Source organism: Lissotriton vulgaris, chromosome 3_1, assembly GCF_964263255.1.
Source record: "Lissotriton vulgaris chromosome 3_1, aLisVul1.2, whole genome shotgun sequence".
In the NCBI taxonomy this organism is placed as follows: domain Eukaryota; kingdom Metazoa; phylum Chordata; class Amphibia; order Caudata; family Salamandridae; genus Lissotriton; species Lissotriton vulgaris.
Window position 1 is genome coordinate 725,249,665 of NC_141689.1, and position 23,541 is coordinate 725,273,205.

The following is a 23,541-nucleotide window of genomic DNA, read 5'->3' on the forward strand; positions in this document are numbered from 1 at the left end:
AGTACTAGTAACATAGCTCCAATTTGGGGACATTTTCTATGGATGCCAGAAAGTAGGATATCGAGCATGGCTAGTTTTTCATCTGAGTAACTTGTGAACACAACAGTGGTGAACGTTCTGTATGGTAAGGATATTTCCTTCATGTGATTTTTCCTTCAACTCCACTAAATACTAACTAAAAAGGTTGTAATAGTGCTCATGCTACAGACATTGACCAATGCTTGGTATGCAAGGCTTTTAACATGCTGTTCAACTAAATCATCTGAGTGGACAGTTTATTGAACCACAGGTTTACAAAACAGATTTAGTGCACTTGTACTCTGGTTTGCTTCAATCAGTTTACAAGACTTATCTAAACCCAGCCTACATGTTGCATATATTATGATGAAATTTAATTTTCTTGCTCTAATCTCCATATACAATATACAACTGTGGCACATGTTCAAATTACACAACTTGCTGGTGCTGTAACTTAGTTGGTGTCCGATAAGTACGCTCACATAACGTATCTTAATTCTCAAGGAGAAGAGCTGTTTTATGTGGTACCAATTGCTAGCAATTCTAAAATAGATATTTTATATTTAGATTTTATGTACTGCTGTGCTATTTACAATATAAAATATAAGCTAGAGCAGGGAGGGGAAGGGCAGTCGGAGTGACTAAGTTTTTATTTATTTATTCAAAACCAGGGAGTTCTTTTCTAGGTGAATTTCACTTATCACATGTACAGCTATGATGCCGATTCACATTTCCATGGCAGCAAACCCATCGTTCAAAAATTACAAAAATAGGGTCAGTTGGGTGCATGCAGACAGTTATTACACTCTTCAAACGTTTGAAAAAAGGAGCGGCTGATACGGGACAACTTACTTCCGAGCTCTAGTTTGATTTTGTTGAAACAAATCAAAAAAGACAAAACAAAGGGAAACGAAATTTAAAATATACTAAAACAAACCAACACACGGGAAAGTGAAATAAAGGGGACAAACAGGAATGTGAATTAAATGGAATACACATAAACATCGATTTTTACTCCGAAAGGAAAACAGTGTAGTAATCAGTAAATCAGTACATGTAGCAAGTAACCCATGAACATGCATAGCACGGCATCAAGGATCCACTTTCAAACTATAAATCACTTCACAAGGGGCGACCTTGGTATTTGAAACGCACTTTTTATGGCAACAGTGGCATCTAATATACAGAACAGGCATCTCTCTGAAGCGCTGCTGTTATAGTACATACAAAAGAAGTACATTATGTTACGAAGCTGCTGAACACAGTGGTTTTTTTTAATAGACTGGGAATGACATTACCCCACATACTTTAAAAGAGAAGAACATTGATTTTTCATGCCTCAATAGGGTGCTTTTTCACAAAACGATTAAGGCAGACATATTCGACATTCATTGCCAGGCACAGTAATTTAGTTTATTTGTGACTATATGTTGGCTGTATACATTTTGAAATGTCTTTGGTACCCATTGGCTTTCCGAATGCCTTTTTGCAATGTTTTAACAAATTGTGCTGTTTCCCGATGCTGTGCAGCCTCATCAAAATAAAAAATATATAAAAGGCATAACGACGTGACTGGTCACATCATTTCACTGGTGCACGCAAGTATAATGACGTATGCATGTGGATGCGTCAGAACTCATGCACGTGCCATTGGAAAGACACGAGAGCCATCGCTTTAAGTTTTTATTTGTTGATTGAAGCAGGGAGGCACTTGGTTTGGTAAGTACAAGAATAATGTTAGAATCGCCCTGAAAAGGATGCCGTAAGACTAAAGAGCAATTTGAAACTGCAGCACTAAATCTTCGGTGAAAGACGCTTTAATGGTATAAGACATGGTGTTTGTAACTGTTAGACCCAGCGGTTTCCGGCTGGCTGGACGCATCCCAGCTAGTCAGAATGCCCCTTCCTAGATATGATGAGTACGATACACGTGTCCAATCACCTGTACGCACCCTTGGGTAGCTTGGCACAGAGCAGTCAAGCTTATCCGCAGGGTCAATGTGCAATGCATTGGCATAACACCACCCTTGCAACACACCGCTTACGCTACAAAAAGACTCCACACCATTTGTATAAAAACTGGTCTTTGTACTGCACACACAAATCTAAATCAGCATGATATATACATTGAAATCAAACCTATCTGCACACTGAATATGTATTGTACAGCTATATGTAATTGTCAAACTTTACCATTAGCAGCCGAATGGCAAGACCATATATGCCCTATTCAGAGGTAATCAACAAACACACCATTTCCTATATCGCATACACCAACATTTGCAATGGTCAAGAAATCACAAGTCTTTGAATAGGCCTCATGGCCCAGTCCCTCAACTACCATAGCCAATGATACACGTTGCCCCTGCTGGTGACACTGATTGGAATGTCGGAACCACCGAAAGTGGAAATAAACAGTTACTTAATTTTATCACTCCAGATTGGACATCCAGGTGCCTGACAGCACCTGCACAAGTGCGGGATCACTATCCCCCCTGTAGACTAAAAATTGTGACTTAGGAAGCTGCCGTGCTTCTAAGTCTGAAGAAAGGTTTCCCTTCAGGAGGAGGTGCGAGCTGCCATTGCTATCAATAGCTAGCTGTAGGTGCCCACAAGGCACAACAAAACCCCCTCAGGCCCTGTCACATTGTTCTCCACAACAAAGTACCTTGTGGTTTGGGTCCAGGAAGAGGGAGCCAGCGACCTCGGACAGAGGCCGCGATGTCAAGTACTGTCATTCTCCGATCAAGAGGTCGAAGACAGCTCAGGGCTCCCAACACCCCTTGGACACCACACGCTCCAGAGTGCAAGCTAGCACAGGTCTCCTAGTTGAAAGCGTGGGTCCCTTGGACTCTGCAAGATTCCCCCGCACTCCTCGAGCTCCCTATGTCCCGGCACCTCACACACAAGAACACTCCTCTGCACAGTGTGATGATGGTGCACATCAGGATGGGCCTTGTCCCAACCGATGATCACTTCCACTCCTTTCCGCCGGACCTCTGTGCAGTCCTTATGATTTCGTGGAAACAGGGAGATTCTTTTTGTCCCTAGGATCTCTTGGACAGAAGGCCAGCCAACTGGCCCTTGGACAGTACCTAGGGACCTGGGTCACAACAGTTGGTACTAGCTGACGACTAACAACAGCTAGGCAAAATCCACCAAGTGATAGTTCCCTTCCTGGAGCATGACAAGCTCCAGGCCACCATAAGTCTGCAGATAATGCATTTGCAGTCCCTCCAGCTTTAATGATTCCTCTGTTCGATGTCCCATCATTGAACCAGCGTAGTATGGTTTACAATCCAAAAGCGTCTCTAACATTTGAGGAGAAGGCCCAATAGTTATACCCACAATGGCCTTTGAAGATGCAATCAGTTCAAAAAGCCCCCTTTGAAATTCACAGGGCCTCTCTAAAATGTCTCCTTATGGCAACCTACCACGGGAGGTTAGATCACTATCTTTAGAGGGGGAGAGACCCTGCCCCTTGGAATGCAGATGCCAATTTACCATTATGGACTCATTGATACCAAACACTATACTGTCACTATTCTGCCCATAAGGAATCCTGCTCAATAGCCTTCCCTACATTCCACCATGTTAATCCAATGCTCGAATTAGGCCCTGTTTTACCCATCACACCATCTGGTGCCATTCACGACCCTTGCATGTAATGCACACGTGCCCTACTTCTTCCATACACTGCACCCTGTCACCAGGGAGAGCTCCTATATAGCAAGAGACATGCTAAACCTTGGCACATAGCTTTTCAAATGCTAAGACAAGTAACAGTAACCCATGCACAAAGGCCCCACCAGAGCAAATCTGGTGCATGATCAATGAGCCACTTCTGTGGATGGCGCAACCAGAGCTGCAGGCCCACAGAGGTGCAGTCGAGTTACATGCCCTAGGTATAGGTCTTACTCCTTGACAAGGGAGTTACAGCTAACTCAAATCAGCCAATAATGCATACCCAATCACCAGTATGTACTTGACAAGCACAGTGCTTTGCCACTGAATGGCAGTGTCAAACGTGCTCAAAGTCTTCAGGCTAGCAACTAGATCAGCAGAAAAGCAAAAAGTTGATGGAAAGCACCCTAGAAAGGGCCATTTCCAACACAACAATAATTCCAAACCATCGATATGATACTCTGAACCATGGGGATGGTGGACGGGAATAAAAAATGAAAAGATTCATATCTGATTATGACTTTGAATCTAGGGGATCAAAAGACATTAAAATAACTTGTGGACTACATTTGCTTTACATTATGCTTTCAAAGTGACGATAGATAGGCGATGTGGATTTGTGGTGTAGCTCTAATGTTACAAATGGGGACACCCCGCTTTCAATCAGTAATGTCTAGAACTGTGACAATGTGGTATTTTTGCTTGATATACACTACTATGAGCCCGATTACAAGTTCATTCATTATTTATTTTCCCTGATAAATAAGGATACCACAAGGATACCACAAGGATTGAAAAATAACACCTACTATAAGTTTATGGGGAATAATATGCAGATGTTGGTGTTTAACGCACCAAAATCCACATGATATGCTAATTACCATATGCTTTCCCCCGTTAAATCTGGGTAAATTTGACCTGCCTAATTTTAATGAATGTTGGGTTATTTAACTCATCCAATAATTATCGGATGTGCTAAATAAAACCAAACTTGAAGTTTCATCACGTGCATAAACAGAGGTGTATGCATGTGCCGGAATTTAACGAGCCTCTCATAATTAGGCCATATGACTTTAGTCTTGGGCATTATAAAGGGTTTGGTTTTCAGGGACATTGCTATTACCACTATCAAGCTGGTCTATTAACGTGATTTACATTAAACATGGAAAAAACAAGAAGTTTGTAAGACAAAACAGACTTGTGCATGCATGCTATAACTAGGTTCAACAATAATGACGATCATGGCAGGAGACTGAATAGGGTGCTTTAAGAATGTTTATATGTATCGGTAGGAGATGCCAGCAGGAAGTTCTTGACCGACCTTGGAACATGTAAAAATTGGGTCGACACATTTTAAAACAAAGACTTGATGGGCCAAGCAGCCTTCCAGCTGGCTGCCATGCCATGCCAATTATATTTAGCAAATTAATTATAGCAGGGTGTCAAATGTTATTAAGTACATTAGCTTTGTATGGATAAAAAGTAAAATAATAACACACTCTTGAAATGTAATCAACTATTGCCCATTAACATCTAAAAAAAAGTGAGCAGTCGGTTTAGATATTACAGAAATATAAGGAAAATACCTAATGTTCCGAACCATGAAATATTAAAACGCGTGAAGGTGCTCTGCAAAATTTCACTTTCAGGTTGACCTGAATACAAATCCTAAAACATATTTAACTTAATGTCTTTTTGATTACTTTTGAGGTTGAGTTAATAGAAACTGTTAATTTACTTAATGTTTCCTAAATAATACTTTCAATAGTCATATAATTTGTAGGTAGGCAATGTACATGCTATAATACAAGAAATGCCGTCACCATCAAGCATATTACCCTCCCAAAAATTCTGTAATCTAGGGCACTATAGAAATTCCTATAATTTACAATAAACACAATCAGAACATGCATAGACTCTTGTACGAGTGGTCTGTCAAATATCTAATTTCTAATTCATTGTTACCGGGTTATCCGACCACCAATAGGTTAATCAGAGAAGAAGAGGGCACTGTTAAACTTTTCATGCTTTGTTGGATTGCTGAAAGACGTTTATGGGTAACAAGGATGTTTAATGTTGGTACTCATTATCAAAATTTAGATTTGTTGTTCTTTCAAAAACGCAAAATGCACATAACTTCCCTAATTACGCGCATCGTAAAACATAAAAGAGTCATTGAATACCAGGCATTTGTTAAGCAACATGATGTTGCGAAGGGAAAATTAACTCTACCTGTGAAGTTTAAAGTCATGCTTACAGGTCAGTTCCTGCAAAAATTTTGAGTAGGTAGTAAGATTTCCCTAAACACGCTTTCTTTTCACGCAAGGCTGCTACCCACAACCCTCACTCCACACACAATCAATAAGTTTAATACAGGCCTAGCAGTGCATTTAATTCCAGCAGTAATGTAAATACTATACCTAATGGATGTGAGACATTGGGTTATTGGTTGAAGGGGTTGGGTGAACCCACCTTAAGCAACAACCACAATCCTTGTCAGGGTTAGGCACAAGAAACCCTAAATTAACCTGTGCTCAACCCTCTGGTAGCTTGGCACAGAGCAGGCAGGCTTCATTTAGAGTCAACGTGTAAATCATTTATGCAGCACTTCAAGCAGTAATGAAGTGAATAAACAAAATAGGAGCCCCCACACCAATCTAGATAAATAGAGCAAAAAGTAATTAATAAATGGGGCTATGGAGATCTCCGCCTCTCCGTAGCTGAGGTGACCAAGGCCCCACCCACCTGAGGAAACTCCACAGTGGCGAGAGGAAAGGCGATCACGACAGAACGCGGAACGCCAATCTGAATTTCCTCTGAGGCGGCGCCTTCACAGCTTTGCAGTAGACGAGAGCGACAAGGACGCATTAGTAGAGACCGCGAGCACATTGAATTGGTGGATAATATCTAATGAGGATGGAAGGCTGCGGGACGCCATGGAGAAGCAATTAAAGGCTTCAAACTAAGAGCTGAGTTGGCGGAAAGGCTGAGGAAGTGCGTGGTTGAAGGCGGGGAATAGTAAGCTGCCTTGACTGGTAAGAGCCCCTGATGTGGTAAGCACTCGATTCCATTTTTTGCTGTGCCTCTTGAAACTTTGCTAATTAAGGCACAAATACGAGTAGCTAATGGTGGGGACCGGCAGCCGAACAACAGCAGCTGGAGCACTAGGAGACGGCTGCCCCTCTTAAGAGAGTCTTCTGGTTTTTTTTAAGAGCTGGCTGTGACAGGGGAAGTGGAGACGGAAGGGTGCAAACAGGACACAGCGTGTTGGTGCCGCATTAAGTAAGCTAGCAGAGGTGGTGTGTGGTGAATCTGCTGGCAGGCTGTAAGTTTTTGACAGTGTTAAGGGAGGAGAAATCTGTCATCTGATATTAAAATAAGAAGACACCAATAGCAAGCTAACGCGGTAGCCAGGGTGGAAGTGGCAAACGGAATGATAGCCAAAAAGCGCCTAATACAAGCAAAGGGAGACTCTTCCGCAGTAAAAACCTCTGTCACCAAGAACCAGTCTGAATTAAGCTCTAGCTCAGAGAGCTCCATAGAAGAACAAGTAGAGCTGCAATCAGAGCCACACCCTGTGCAAGAACTACCGCACCTGCAAGAGGGGAACCCCACCATGCAACCAAAATTCTCTTTGAGGTCTCTAAGGGACTGACTGGGAGTGCCACGTCAGGCCGCAATATATCAGAACCAAAGAATTGTAAGGATTTCCCTCTGTTCACTAAAGAGAGCATTCAGCCTCTTGCGACTCAGGGTTCATCGCTAATCAGTTCAGTCTCTCCAGCTACTCCTCAGGATGATATAACTTTTAATCTCTTTGAAGGGTTGCATATCTCTCCACCCCCTGAGGCTACGCACCTGGCTGCGACACCCTCTGGGACATCCTCTGCGACTTAGTCTGCGATACCCTCTGCTTTAGTAGATCCAGTGGAAGGAAATCCTGTACTCTGCCCTTTAAGTCTATGCATCACAGCCGCTCAGCAGCCTTTCTCCGAACTAGTCTCAATTGAGGAAAACATCCCAAAGACAGCAGCTGCGAGAGAATGGGCAGATATCTCAAGATATGCCGGGTGCTGTAGCAGAGAAGGGCTGGGAACCATCAAGACACAGGATGGAGAATCCACTTGAGAAGTCAGAGGTCCCTTCCTCAGGGGTCAGCTCACAACAGATGGAAGTGAAAGAGCTGCTGAACCTAATATTGGAGGAAATTAGGGAGCTGAAAAATTCCCAGGCACAAGAGACTGCCACTCTACATTGAAGGCTGGAAAAAAATAGAGGCGTCTATTGCTGGATTCCCGGAAAAGGCCCAAAGAGGCAGAATCAAGGATCGCTCAACTAGAGGATCAGATAAGCTCCACAATATGGAAAGTTAATGAAGTGACGGCAGATAAGATCGCTCTCAAGTCAAAACTGGAAGACCTAGAAAATCCCTGACACCGTTCAAATCTTTGTATAGTAGGAGTGCCCAAGGGGAGCGAGGGTCCAATAAACCACCACTGAATTGAAGGTTTTCTTGACCAAAAAGTGCTCCCGGACCAGGCTGGGGATCTAACATTGACCAGGGCCCATCGGTTCCCGGCACACCCCTTTCCAAACTCTAAGTAACCTCGCACAATTCTAGTCAACTTTTCTGATGATAGGATTAAAAAAATGTGTCAAAACCAATCCAGCTGAGACAATTTGCTATCGATGAGGGCACATAATTTCAGATTTTCTCAGACATGTCAGCAGGGGCGGCGCGAAGACGCAAATAATTAGTGAAGCTTTTATTGCTATTTAAAGCAGCGGGGGCACAGGCATCCACTGCACAGCAGTCAAAGCTAAGGGTGCAGGTTAAAGGGAAGTTCCACTTATTCACACGGGTAGAGCAAGCCCAGGAGCTTCTGAAAGAGATCACTGCTATAAGATGAATTTGCTTTAAATTTGTGTTCACTGTGGATAATTGCTTAGTTTGTGTGGGTGGGGCTGGTCACTGAGGGTGCAGGATCAGGGCACCTCATCAATAGAGAGGGCAAAACATGGGTTGTGGTGCCAGGAAGGATCACATTTAGGGGGAGGGGAGACTGGGAGGGAATAGTAAAAGAAGTAGTAAAATGAGCAGTAGCAGGGAAATTATTGGAAAGATTGTCAGGACTGTGAGAGTTTTCGATGTAGTTGGTATGTTTTATAGATACACTGTTAAAAAATGAAAATTAATTGCTGTGTTCCCATTGGGCACAGGGTCAAGACTGATTTGCATATAGATGGGACCGAACTGGAATGGCATGGTGAGCAAATAAACGATGGATTTAGGCCCAGAACTCTGTACTGGGGTGAATGTATGTCATTGTTCTGCATTCGGTCCATCAATTGTTCTTTTTTCATTTGTCATCCCGAGTGGGATGGGTATGCCCAGACGTGAGTCCCGGACTATTCACGCTACTGGAGTCAAGCTATCCTGGCAGATAAGGGCTGAAAGCCCAAAAACAGTCCTAGGATGCTTTTTCCCAGTCCAGGGAGGACCTGGCCTGGCAGTTCGGGCTGGACTGTTCTCATTGGGCACAGGGTAAAAACTGATTTGCATATGGTGGGTCCATATTTACTGAAATGGCATGCTGAGCAAAAAAACGATGGATTTAGGCCCAGATCTCTGTACTAGGGTGAATGTATGTCATTGTTCTGCATTCTGTCCATCAATTGTTCTTTTTGCATTTGTCACCCCTGAGTGGAACGGGTATGCCACAGATGTGGGTCCCGTACTCTCCAAGCCACTGGAGTCAAGCTATCCTAGCTGATGAGAGCTGAAAGCCCGAAACCGGTTCTAGGATGCCTGTTTCCAGTCCAGGGAGGTCCTGGCCTGGCAGTTCGGGCTGGACTTTTCCCATTGGGCACAGGGTCAAAACTGACTTGCATACGGCTGGGTCCGTATTTACTGGAATGGCATGGTGAACAAATAAATGATGGATTTAGACCCAGATCTCTGTACTTGGGTGAATGTATGTCACTGTTCTGCATTCTGTCGATCAATTGTTCTTTTTGCATTTGTCACCTCTAGTGGGACGGGTATGCCACAGACGTGGGTCCCGTGCTCTCCATGCCACTGGAGTCAAGCTATCCTGGCTGAGGAGGGCTGAAAGCCCGAAAACGATCCGAGGATGCTTGTTTCCAGTCCAGGGAGGACCTGACCTAGCAGTTAAGGCTGGACTGATTTACATATGGCTGGGTCCGAACTGTAATGGCATGGTGAGCAAAAAAATGATGGATTTAGGCCCAGATCTCTGTATGTCATTGTTCTGCATTCTCTCCAGCAATTGTACTTTTTACGTAGGTTAACATGACATTCAGTTATTAATAAATAACTAACACAAGGTTCTTTAGAAAATATCATTCAAGGACTTGGGAGAATGGTATTGATAAATCCAACAACATGCTGTTGTTGAATTTATCCTAAAATATACAGAACATAAGTTATAAGACATTTAAGTCTGTAAGCCAAATTTCAGCCTTCAAGTGGTCTGCTCCCATCGCTCAGAGTTAAGTGGATTAGCAAGGATGCTTTGATAAAGTAATAAGTAGCACCAGGGGTGAGGAGCCATCCTTGGAGGAGAGGGGTATACTGCACAGAAATGCCAGAGTAAGAGGGAGGGGTTGTAAACCATGATCTTCAAAGAAAGGAGGGGACAGGCAGAAGAATCCAGCTCCAGTTACACCAATCTCCTATGAAACCAGACAGATGGCAGGCTTAAGGAAGGAATGTGCATATGCCAAGGTGAGGGAGACTATGAAGAGAAGCCCTCTTGTAGGTTGGTTTAGCCACCTCTAGTCTCTCTGCTGAGACTTCAGCCATATTGAATTTTGGAGAAATAATGTTTTGTGGGATACCATTGTGACACACTCTGGAGGGAGGGAAGGGTCATGCTCTGGGGTGTTCCCTTCACCTCATTGGACAGGAGTTCCCTCCTGATTGACCCATGGAACAACAAATTATTATCTGAGAGGAGTAGATTGATCTGCTGCTTGAAACAAGAGGAAGAAGAACGGCCCATGCTAAGAAGGTTGAGTTGCACCAACCAGGCCCTGCACTCTGACTGACTGTGCCTGCAGCACAACCTGCAACTTCAGCCCTGTGGACCTAACTTGCTTCAAAATGACTAAATAGTGGACTCCCTGCAAGCTACAGGTTAACAGAGCTCACCCGAACCATCATCACCAAGAATCCCCAGTGTGGAGCGACTCAAGTGAATTTGTAAGGGTTCTGTCCAAGTGGATTGTGGGAATTCTCAAACTTTAAAGGACCATCTTGGAGCTTCAGACCTTTGTAGTAAGTTTTGGACACGTTGGGACTTTCAAAGGAACTTCAGAGAGAAGTTCCAGAGGTTTGAAGAAGTGTTGAGCAACTTTGGAAAAAGCTTCATAAGTGGACCGAATAGACCTGGTCAGCCAAGCCGGCGACCCTCAACCATGAGCTGGCCTGCCCTCCAGGCTCATCCTGCTGAAAAGCTCCGTCGGTCTGACTTCCAGGGTTTGTCTGGCAGCTGGTCAAAACCCAAGTCGGCGAACCCTCGCCCAATCCGGCCTGATCATCGAGGGACACCGGGTGAAAAAATGCCATAAAACTTTCTACGTCTGAAAGTAGAAGAGTTGACCGGGATCAACCGCGAGAGTCAAGCCACCTACCTTCAACCTCAAGCTGGGCTGGAACTCTGGTTCATCCCACCGTAAATCGTCAGATGTCTGACTTCCATAAGATTGACTGGGAGCTCGCCGAAAGGCCTGCTGCTGAACCCTCACCGAATCTGGACTGGTGGAGAACCTCGAGGGACCCCGGGAGAAAAAGCTCCAGAAAAGTTTCTCAGTCAGAAAGTAAAAACTTTGAACAAGGCCTACCGCAAGGGGTAGGCCTGCAGGGCTTCATCGCAGTTGGCCTGAAACTTTGACTTTGCCCTGGTCTAGTATGAACAGATGGCCCAATAGGTGCTGTAGGTTTCGGTGTGCCAAATAGTGCTAAATCTTTAAAAATTCATAACTTCAGATCCCTACATTGGATTGTTTTCATTTTAGTGTAATTGAAAAGATAAGCATGATTCCTATTTTTATGAATTGGTGTTGGATTTTGATTTTGTGTTGTGTCTTATTTACAGAACTAGTGTTCTTAAATGCTTTACATTCCGGTTTCTGAAGTTAAACCTGCCTGCCTGCAGCCAAGCTACTAAGGGTTGGGAATGGGAATCATTTTCTGAGACCTATTCTGAGCCCTAGACTATGTAAGTGGCCTTATTGCCAGTGGTAGACTCATATTCATCACTACTAATAATCCACTTTCCAACACCTGTATAAACAGCTGCATAACAATCCTTTTCTTTTTAACAGCACATTTCATCCACAATTTGGAAAGATAAAAATGAACAGACTGAATATGATCAAGACCAGGACAGGCCTTTTCTTTCACTGGACATTTCCCTGGTGGGCTGGAGGAAGCTGGATTTGAAAGCCAAGGGACGCCGCTTGTGCCTTTGTCACTTTCCCCAGGTCACGACAGAGAGAAAGAGAGGGACGGTCGAAGGTGTAAGGTAGACAAAAATAAATCATGTAGAAGAGATAGAGGAGAGTAGGACAGAGAGAATGGATGGATGGAAAGAGATCATGCGAGCAGAGGAAGGGAGTGGGGCTGGTTTGAGCTTTTTTGCCAGGGTTGCTTTTGTTTTCCCAGTCTGTCTCTTAATATGAATGGAAAATAACTCATACGTTCACAATAAGGTACACATTGAACACAAGCAATAGAACTGCAAAAGAAGAGGCGAGGCTGAGAAATGCTCATTGTTTGAAATATTTCTTTCAGGCTGAATCCATAGACGTATTTGTTTGCGATAGCTAAAGTTCTATAATAAACCTTGAGGGAACAAGGATGCAGAAGTCAATCAAATAATACATGCAAGTGTAAACTTTACATAAAATGAACCGAGGTCAGGACTTACTCTCAGGAAAGATACAACTGAAACAGTGATGTAGGTAAAATAATAAATAATATGAAGTCAGAACCAAGTTCATAAAATGGTTAAAAAAAAATTAGCTAGTTGAAGTGGCGAAAATTGGGTTCAACTATTGCAGTTAATGTCTACTGGGGCAACAGCTAACACGGCCTCCTACTGAATTCAATAAGTGTACATGGGAAAAACTGAAAAATAAAAATAAATAGGACACTAGAGTCACTAGAGTATTAAAAAAGTACATGCACATTTTCGAAAAGGATTTTTCTAACCCCAAGCATACAGGTTCTGATTCAGAAAGAGGACCGCTGTGCTGTAGAGCAGTCAGGCTGATAGAGCAACTTCTGCACGGCACGACCCTATTTGCAGCATTACTGACAACAAAAATCAATGGACTGACATGGCGTCCAAGTGGTTGCCAGCTGAAAGGAGCTGTGGATATTAGTTAATCAACTTAACAGAAGCCTATGGGGGCTGGAACAGCAAAGTAGCTGTCAGATGTCAGTAGAATTCAAAATCCAGATACAGGAAAAGCACATGGTGCAGGGGTTAGCTAAAAGCAGATGGAATCCTTTACACTATTTTTAATTTTGTTATTATTAAAACAGTTTATTGGTAGTATTAAACTAAACATTAATATCAATATTGACCCCAGAAAAAAGGACACAAATTGGGAAAGAAAAGGAATACATACACCCCCCCCAACCAAGAGAAGACAATAGATTAACTATTCAAAAGAGCTCTACTGCAAAAGGTTTCAATTAAGCAATTGCAGAAAGAGCTACTCCAAGCATTCATAGATGCTCTTCTTGAGCACAGTGAGAGATAGAAAGCGAGAGACAACAGTAAAGATTAACGAAAAATGTACAATTAAACAGACGTGTCATCCCTTTCCATTCCCAGGGAGGCAGCCCTGGTGCATATATCACAGAGATATATGTGGTAATGCTCCTTTCTTGAAATGAGACAGTTCACTCAGGATTGGTGATTAGCGCAGGTTTATTGTAGAATCCATTAGAGAGACCTCATCCACCAAGTAGCTAGCTTTAACTACCGCTCTCACAGCAGTCTACATTCCACCCTGGCAACCACCCACATTCTCGATGCTTACATTATCCCATAGCAACTCATACAATCCCACCAGAAATAAATACACAACACCACAATATACAACTGTCCCGTCCTCCTGGAAGGCACAAGGAAGTTCCATATGTAGCCCAAAGTCATTCTGAATCACTGTTTAGACAAGTGTGGACAAGGAGAAGTGTGGCTCACTGGTTAGAGCGGCAGACCCTGATGCCGAGATCTGACCTGGGACCAGGGTTCAATTCGCGTCACGGCAGGGTCTTGATCTCATTGTCCACGGACCCGATAATTCTCGCCACGGTGCCTACTCTAATCATGGGTCCCACTCTGCAACTCTGGGCAATAGCTTGCTTAATCTCCACACCGGCCCTAATCGCTAAGGATGCCTGGCTTCACCTTGGGGTGCCCAGGAGTGGGCGCCTCACATGAGCAGGCCAGGATGGGTTCTTCAGCGGTACAGCGCGGGGACACACTGGCTATTGTAACCAGGCGCTTTATAAGCTAAGTTACTTTACAACCCAGCAGGAAGCCTGGTATTTCTTTGGTGATTCAACTTCAGCTGAGCCAGATAGTCCAACAACACCATTTGACAAAAAGCATTTCCTAATAATCAACTCTCTCTCCCTGACCAAAATGTTGGGGTTTAAGTCGGGAAACAACAATAAGCAACTATCCCCCATCATCAAAAGAGAAGTAAAATCACTTTTTATGAACAAATGGCTTCTCTAATTGCATTATCCTGGACTCTTATTCCTCCCATATGCATATTATTTGCCTTGTTGAATTTATGTTTTGGGGTTACTTTCTGCAATTTGCTGTTTTTCACACTTTGAACCACTGTTTCTCACATGTTACTTACTTTGTATCACCTGTAATGCACTCTAATACCCACTTGGGTCATGTCGCGCTAAATAAAACTTTATAAATACATAAATCGGCAGGTCTTCTGCACAGCTGCATGGAGAATCTAGTCTCTACACTCCATTGAACTAACCACCACAAGCATTATGCCACCAACAGTATCTCAGTTATTCTTTGTATTGTTAGATAGTTTGTTGGCCTTCACCACTACATTCAGTTGATCATCTTGGTTAGCTCCCAGGATCTATTATAACCAGGCCTGGGAAAAATTTTGTTTATTTACACTAGTGTGAGCTTTTATAAATTCTGCAGTTCCACATTATGATTCTTATGCTAAATGCCTGTGATTATGTAACTAAGCCACATTTGTAATTGAAACTTCATTCAAGTAAATATCCTATTGGAACATGGAAAGAATTCAAACAAACTCAACAGGAGTGGCTGTTGCTAGTGCCAAGTGCAATTCTGCACTTTCTTTCAGCATGGAATGTGTTCATGCATCCATTATTGTTGCTAAAAAAGTAAAAATGTCAGATTGGCATTTCGTATAACAACGCATAATTTTGTGTCATTGTTTGGGCTATTTGTGTAATTTCGGCAAAGGAAGGGACACAAAATGTTGCCGAGGCATAGGTATTACCTCCTTCCTGCTGCCCAAAAAAGGATTCTTTCCCGATATCCCTGTACTATCAAATCTATCTTCCAGTCTCAATGGGGCACCCGTGGCCTTGCTCCTGAATGTCTCCGGGTCTCAAACCCCATCAGAGGTATAAGACACCTCTTTCTCCAGTTTTCGCAGGTCACCTCTTTGCTCCTCATATTGTGTCTCAATTGAAAGCACTCTTCTTGTCAGACCCTCTAAATGGTACTCTATTCCATGTACTGCCACCTCAATAATATCCATCATCTTCTGCAGGTCATTGCGCAACTCATTGATCCAGTGCTGCTGTTCAATGTCAACCTTGTGCTTAATTTGAGCCAGTAGTTTCCGGTGCTCAGCACCTGCACTTAATTGTCAGCACCCTATGACAGTCTGCTACATGGTGGCACTGTCAAATTTAGAAATTAGCACAAAACAGTCATTTATTAATTACGTATAAATAAAAAAAGGGCTAATATCTGCCACCCAAGCCATCCTCATAGTGTTGGGTGCCTGGAATAGTCTGAATTGTCCCACTTTTAGAAGGGTGATGGTTAGTGTTAGAAATCGGGTTTCTGGTTGAAAGAGGCATGTACCCTGTCCAGGAAGGAACCACAATCCTTGTTGGAGTAAGTCACACCACACCCTAAATTATCCTGTGCTCACCATCTGGCTTCTTGGAACAGAGCTTTCAAACTTCACATAAGAGGCAATGTGTAAAGTATGTGTGCAACACTTCAAACAGTAACACAGTGAAAACACCTTAAACAGACTCCACACCAAGTTAGAAAAAAAGAGAATCATTTTATATATAAACAATACTAAAATAACAAAAATCAAACAAGAAGCCGTTGAGGTATTAATTTTTCCAGAATAAATGTAAAATAGCACTTAGAAACAAGAAGCGCTTAAATGGGATATCTGGTTGCCCTGGACCGGGGCAAAGTCAAAAGTTCAGGCCAACCGGGATGGAGTGAGGGCCGGATACAGGGACAAACTTAGGCCCGCAAAACAACAGTACCTTGATCTGGGCTTGCATCGACATCGAAGAAGATGCGTGGTGCAGACAATGCAACAAGCCAGTGTAGAGACAAGCATTGGGCCAGATGTGTTGAGATTCCCCACTCAATGGCGGCAATGTGTCGGTTCTGAGTGTGAGGTGCTGGTTGCGAAGGCGAAGTGCGGCTACTGTTCCTGCAGCAGGAGAAGCGTTGCTTTCAAAGTCGTCGAGCTGGTTCCGAATGTGATAAACCAGCTGTGTTCCATGTTTTGAAGTGGATGCGCAGGTTTCAACCTATGCCAAGGTGAAGATGCGACTGCTCTGATGAGGATGTGTGGGTTCTGGTTTTGGCAGCACTTTATACTCACTTCCAAGGGCCCAGTACTGTGTTGGCACCACTTGGCAAGGCAAGACTTGCAGTAAGTGAGGTCTAGGTGCTGTAGCAGAATGAGTTGAAGTTGTTGATGTCCCTGAGACTTGCCTCCATGAGGCAAGCTAGCAAGCCCTTGGAGTCACTCTGGGTTCAAGTGATGCAGGCCCAATCCTTCTTACCCTTGCATGAGAACAGCTGGTAGCTCAGCAAGGTAAGAGTCCAGCAAAGCAAGAGTCCAGCAGAGTAGCAGTCCTTTCAGCAGCACAAAAGTTCTTCCTGGCAAAGTCTTTACAGATCCAGAAGTGTTCTCAAGTCATGGTGTCAGAGGTCAGTAACTTATACCAAGTTGTGCCTTTAAAGTGAGGGGACTTCAAAGAAAGCTTTGTAGTGCATAGACGTCTTGGCTCCAGATGACACACTACAGGGGGGTATGCAGCCCTTTGTGTGAGCACATGACACAGCCTATTCAGGTGTAAGTGTGAAGTTTCCTTTGTGTGTGGCTATTGTGCAGGAATACACACAGTCCAGCTGTCACCAAACTCAGACTGAGCAGAGGCATGCACAAAACGGCTAAAGTAAGTGTTGGACTTGGCCCTTTCTGCAGGGTCATCCCTAAATTTTTTGCCTTCCTCCTCTATTTTTCTGACCTGTTGTTGGCTGTTTTATGACTCTGGGCACTTTACCACTGCTGACCAGTGCTAACGTGCATATGCTCTCCCTATTGTAAATTGAGGTATGGATTAGTGATTCCATGATTGGCTGGTTTGGTTTACTTGTCAGACCCTAGTACAGTGTGCTGAGTGTGCCCAGGGCTTGTAAACCAAATGCTGCTAGTGGGCTTGCACCACTGGTTGTGCCACCCACAGAAGCAGCCTGTAAAAGTGTGTCTCAGGTCTGCCATTGCAGAGCCTGTGTGCAGTCTGGTACTGCCATGCTGACTGGGCAAGTGCACCCACTTGCCAGTCCCTAGACCTTCCCTTGTCTTCATATCAGAGACCCCTATGGTAGGCCCAAGGGCAGGGTGCATTGTAAGTATAAGGTAGGGCATGCCCTGGTGTGGGTGGCATGTCCTAATAGTGAATTACAGCCATTCTGGTTTTTCACTATTGCAAGGCTACCTGTTCTCCATAGGCCAGAATGGGCAGATAGTGTATTACATCGTATAATCCTAACTGACTCAGGGAACATGGTAGAAATTCGAGTTTAGTATGCCTGGGCTCAGAATGATAAAATAAATCTTTTAGTGAAGTTGGTTTTAACATTCTGTGTTTGAAAATACCACTTTTAGAAAGTAGGTGTTTTCTTGTCTAACTATCTAAAGCCTGCCTCTGCTAGGTTGTGTATTCCTTGTATGGTGTTTTTGAGTGACAGGGCTGGGGATTCCAGGAGACAGAATGAGTCAGTCCAGTGGTGAATAGAGAGATCTGCATGTATATGGGTGGGAGGAGTAGCACCTGGGACCTGAATAGGGCTGTGCCTGCTTTCCACAATGCTGGCTGAACCTCCTGGGGTGCGGCTGATGTCTCTGCCCTGCACAGTGAAAGAAGAGAAGGAATCATGTCAACAAAATGCTCTAAGGCTGTGCTTTCCCTCCATAATGCTGGCTCCACCTCCTGTGGGGCGTCTGATGTCTCTGCTCTGCACTGTGCAAGGAAAGAAGGAGTCATGTAAACAGAGTGTTCCAGAACTGGTTTGGACTGGGCAAAGGCCCCTCTGCCCTCAGAAGGCAAAGGATTTTGGGGTATAAACATTGGGACCCTGATCCCTAGAAATTAGATCACTTTTGGACTACAAGAAGAAACCTTTGCTGAGGAGAGGAACCTGAAGAAACCGAGGAGAGACTATCCCTAAGCTGAAGTGCTGCTTGGGGGATTGGCCTGCAGTGGTTGCCTGATTGCCAAAGAAAGGAGAAAGAACTTTGTGTGCTTTATTTTCAACTTGTGAAGGATCTCCAAGGGCTTTGAACAGAGCTTGCCTCCTGCTGAAGTCTCAGGGACAACATACTTCAAACCCCATTTCCCCAGAGTTCTTTGGAAGTGCCTGCTGCTGTTTTGGGGCCTTCTGAGGGACTGCGTGTCGCAAGGAGCTGGAAGCGCGACTAAAGAGGAAGAAGCGTGCCCCGACGCAGCTGCTACCATCTCAACTCCGAAGAAGGGTTTTGCCGTTGTAGCTGATGCATTGCACCGCGTCGAGAGAAGAATCTTGCAACGAGGAAGAAGCGTGTCGCTGTCACATCGTGGATGTCACCGCTGTAGCTGTCACATTGCACCACATAGAGAAAAGCGCCTTGCATCCACGGAGAAGCGTGCCGCCGTCAGAGCTGCTACAGTCACATCTTGGGTGTCACCACTCCAGTTGTCGCATTGTGCGGAAGCGTCTGGCAAACGTTGGAGCAGAGTGCCGCAGCTGAAGGTGTTGCCGTTGCATCGCTGAACAAGGGTGTCGCCGCTGCAGTTGACGCATTGAACCGAGACTTCTCGCATCATCGGAGAAGCGTGCCGCATCTGGAAGATCTTCACGTCTTTATTTCTTTGCACCGGAACTTTACCGCATTTCCATCGTTGCAACACTTTTGTTGTGGAAGAGTCACGCATCGTAAGGTACATTGACTTAAAGTGTTGCATCTTAAGAACTGAACTGAACTAAGCTAAAACTACCATTTTAAATATAGTATAGTGGATTGTTGTTGTTTGTGGTCTTGTGTTAAGTCTATATAAAGAATACTTATTTTTAATATGCATCTGTGTGGTGTACATCTGTAGTGCTGTCACTGGGTTACTGTATGTGGTCACAAATGCTTTACACATTGCCTCTGAGATAAGCATGTCTGCTTGTGCCAAGTTTCCAAGAGGGTGAGCAGGGGTCATTTGAGGAGTGTACCCCCTTACCCTGACTAGAAGCAAGGGTCCCTATTTATCACAAGTACCTACCTGTGCCAACTAGAGACCCCCAAATCTAACAATAAGTAAATGCCAACCTTCTAAAAGTATACATTTAACGTGGTTGGGCCCTTGTTAACCAGCTAGATTGGGCCTCTTTAATCATGCAAGAAAACTTGATCTAGCTGTATTATTTCAAAAATTGATAACTTTAAATACAGGGCCCAGTAACTTAACTGTCTCAGCCCTTGTTTTTCTTCACAATGTTTTTCAAAAATCATTTTCACATGTAATACAACTTACAACATTTCATGAAATTTCATTAGGCGATTGATTGAGTGGAGAGAGCTCAGAAAGTCTTTTTTACTGTTTATTAGCCTGGCGGTTGGCGGTCTAGTCTTCAACTCGCTGCCCCCATAAATTCCAGCTCCTGAGCGGATGCGCCGAAGGCGTGCCAAAGGCAAGCCCGCATGCGCCCGTCCGCGCCGGTACGCCGCCAGACGCCAGGAAATGTTGCCAATTTGACTCCAACGCCCCCCAGGGAGCCAAATCTGTTACACTCGAGAGGTACTTCTAGCCTACAGATATACACTTTCCTGTATGAGAGAGATAGAGCCTGGTAAATATAATAGTAGGAGGGCAAATAGGATCATTAGATGTTTTAACTGTGGGTGGGCCAGGACTAAACAACTCCCCTCCCCTCGCGATCATCATGACTGTACACAGGCAGAACAACAACGACAGGGGACGCACAGTGATGGTCGCGGGGAGACTAGGGGGACAGGGCAGGTCAGACATATACCTGACATCCATGGATTGTACCTGAATGCCAGATCCATCCCTAAACATGCTACAGAGACATGGGACTTACTTGAGGAGCGAAGGCCGGATATATGCCTCTTCACGGAAACGTGGCTTAATCAAGAGGCGACGCCAACATTAGCAATAGCATTCCCTGATGAATACGTGGTCACTACGTTGGACAGGCCCGATAAACGGGGTGGAGGATTGGCTATTGCAATACGGCACCCTTACTACATTAGGACATTAGACAGGGTGTCCTCGGTGAATATGGAGCTCTTAATATTTAGAGTGGAGCAGTCCCAGGTCACAGCATGGACAGGGGCGTTAGTATATCATCCTCCTGGAAGCAGCAATAAGGAATTCCTGACTGCACTTTTGGACAGACTGGCACCGCATGTTCTGAAGGCCACAAAATTTCTACTGATAGGTGACCTGAATCATCATTTAGAGCTGTCCTCCAACTTAGATGCGGCTAACCTTATTACATCAATGGAATCCTTAGAGCTATCGCTAAGGGTCACCTGCTCCACTCACAGGGCAGGTCACATGCTAGACGTTATTTTTTCCAACGTGGGCGACCTGGCGGTTGAACCTCCCCAACCCCTGGACTGGACTGATCACATGGCCTTAAGTTTTTAATTACCATCTTCCCACCCAGTAATGCGAACATATAGCCAGAAACACTTGTGAAGATCATGGGCAAGAGTCACTCCCCTAGCCTTCTATCAGGCGTTCACCGCCCCCCCACTGGATAGGGACATTGATCCTAACTCTGCATGGGATGGATTGGTGGGAGCAATTCAGGGAGCCTTAGACATTGTAGCCCCTCTGAAAAGGGCCACAACGCAGGAGAGGGCAGCCCCCGTAGTATTCAGATACCCGTAGAAAGGAAAAGTCCCTATGTAGGGTCCTAGATAGGAGATGGAGTAAAACTAAGGAGGTATCAGAAAAATTAGCATACCGGACATCGCATAGAGCCTACCCCAACAGCTGTAACACAGCAAGAAGGACATATCTGGGTGTACGCATAGTCGAGGCTGATAAATCCTCCAGGGAGCTTTATAGGATCCTGAAGGAATTTACAGATCCCAAGGCCGGTAAGGAAGCCCCCCCCCCTCCTCAGGACCGGTGTGAAGATCTAGCCAGGTATCTTACCAGCAAAATCGATCTGATCTATCAGTCCTTTGGGTCGACATTATACGATCCAGGTGAGGAACATCTACCTGGAAACCTATTGCAAGAACTGGCCTTGCCCTATAGGCTGTACACCTTCACTAAGATAACCAGAGAGCAAGTAGAGCCCCTATTATAAGCCATGTAAAATCTGGCTTGCCACTAGACCCGGCACGCCCAGCTGTTATGGCAACTCTCAGCACAGTCTTGGCAGAGGTTTTTGTTAAGATATATAATATGGCGATTTTTCCACATGATTGGAAGAGTGCGCGGGTAAAGCCACTCCTAAAAAAGGTGGCAGCAGACCCGAACGCCCTACAGAACTACAGGCCAATCTCTCTTCTCCCCTGCTGCTCGAAGGTCTTGGAAACTCTGGTGAACCAACAGCTTTTTAATTATTTGGAACAGCACAACCTTTTGGACCCCTCCCAGTCTGGATTCCGTGCATCCCATAGCACTGAGGCTGCACTGTTGGAGGTGACGGATACCATAAGGATGACTTTAGATAGCGGGACCCCAGTAATCCTAGTCCTCCTCGACTTGTCAGCAGCGGTTGACACCATCTCACACAAGACGCTGCTAGGCAGACTGAGGGGGATTGGGGTGCAGGGAAGGGCCCTTAAATGGATTAAAAGTTTCCTCTCAGGGCGTACCCAGAGTATCCAACTAGATACGTTCGTATCACAAACCGTCAAGGTAGATAAGGGCGTACCACACACATCTGTGCTCAGTCAGACCCTGTTTAATGTGTACATAACCCCATTGGCCGATATCATCAGGGGCCATGGTTTTCAAACTATCTCATATGCGGACGACACACAGCTAATCGTCCCGATTGGATCCTTTTATTGGCGAGGAAGACCCTTATCCAGTCACTCCTGGTGAGTCGACTGGATTATGGAAACTCGCTGCTGGTGGGAGCAAGGGAAGATCTTTTATCTCGACTCCAGGTAGTGCAGAATATGGCGGCCCACCTTGCCCTCAACAAACCAGCAAGGACTCCATCAGCCTCACTGCTACATCAGCTACATTGGCTCCCGGTGAGAAAGAGAGCTATCTTCAAGATGCTCTGTGTAGTCTTTAGATCGCTACAGGGAAAGGGACTGGCCTACCTTAGGAATAAACTCAGGTGGTATCAGCCAGCCCGACAACTGAGATCCAGCAACTCTAATTTTCTGTGTACCCAGAAAATACTGAAGGCATGTATTGGAGGTAGAGCCTTCTCCTATCTGGCAGCCAGCCATTGGAATACGCTTCCACAAAATCTCAGGTCTTGCAGGGAACTAACCAATTTAAAAAAAACTGTTGAAGACATGGCTCTTTTAAATATATATCCTCACGATCTTTCTCCTTGTATAGCGCCGAGAGATCCTTTCGGGGATGATTCGTATGCGCTCAATAAATCCACAAAATAAATAAATATGAAAGGGCCACTTTGTACTTTTTGTCTATACATGCACATATAAGACAGAACTGTACTAAATGATTCAACATAAATAACATATAACATGTTAGGCTCAATCAAATTGTGCAAAGAAAATTGTGAGGCAACAATGAAAAACATGTTATTTGTACTCTGGATGTGACACAAAACCTGAGAAAGTACTCATAGTACCAGTCAACTATTCATAACTAATTACAGAGTTGACCAATCACTGTTAGTCTAGGAATTGTGAACCTCTTGTTAATGGTGACTTTTGGGGCCTGCAAAATAGGCTTAGTTTAGAGTGGGGGTGTCATTGTATACAGAGATGCACACTAAAATGACCTCAGGGCTGACAATTTCTTCTCGTTGTTAGACGATCCCAGACGGTTCTCTATTGCCTCGTAGCAGGAGAACAGGGGTCCAACTTAGAGGTCTCACAGAACACCCATCTTAGAGCCCACTCGGTCCCACCACGCGCATTCATGCTTCAAAATATCACCTTTCTTTAAAGCAACATGAACTTCTTAAATTGACACAAAAACACATATACAAGCTGCTTTACCAATTAAAATTGACGTTAACTGTGGGACATTTACCATGGTGGGGAATAGCTCAATATCTCTAAAGTTGC

The 23,541-nt window shown here is 44.4% G+C and overlaps 1 protein-coding gene across 1 annotated transcript in view; it reads right to left on the bottom strand.

The window, feature by feature from the left end:
- KCNN2 (potassium calcium-activated channel subfamily N member 2) overlaps positions 1–23,541 on the bottom strand; it is a 553,541-nt gene that overhangs the window by 11,286 nt on the left and 518,714 nt on the right. The gene's annotated exons all lie outside the window — the stretch shown is intronic.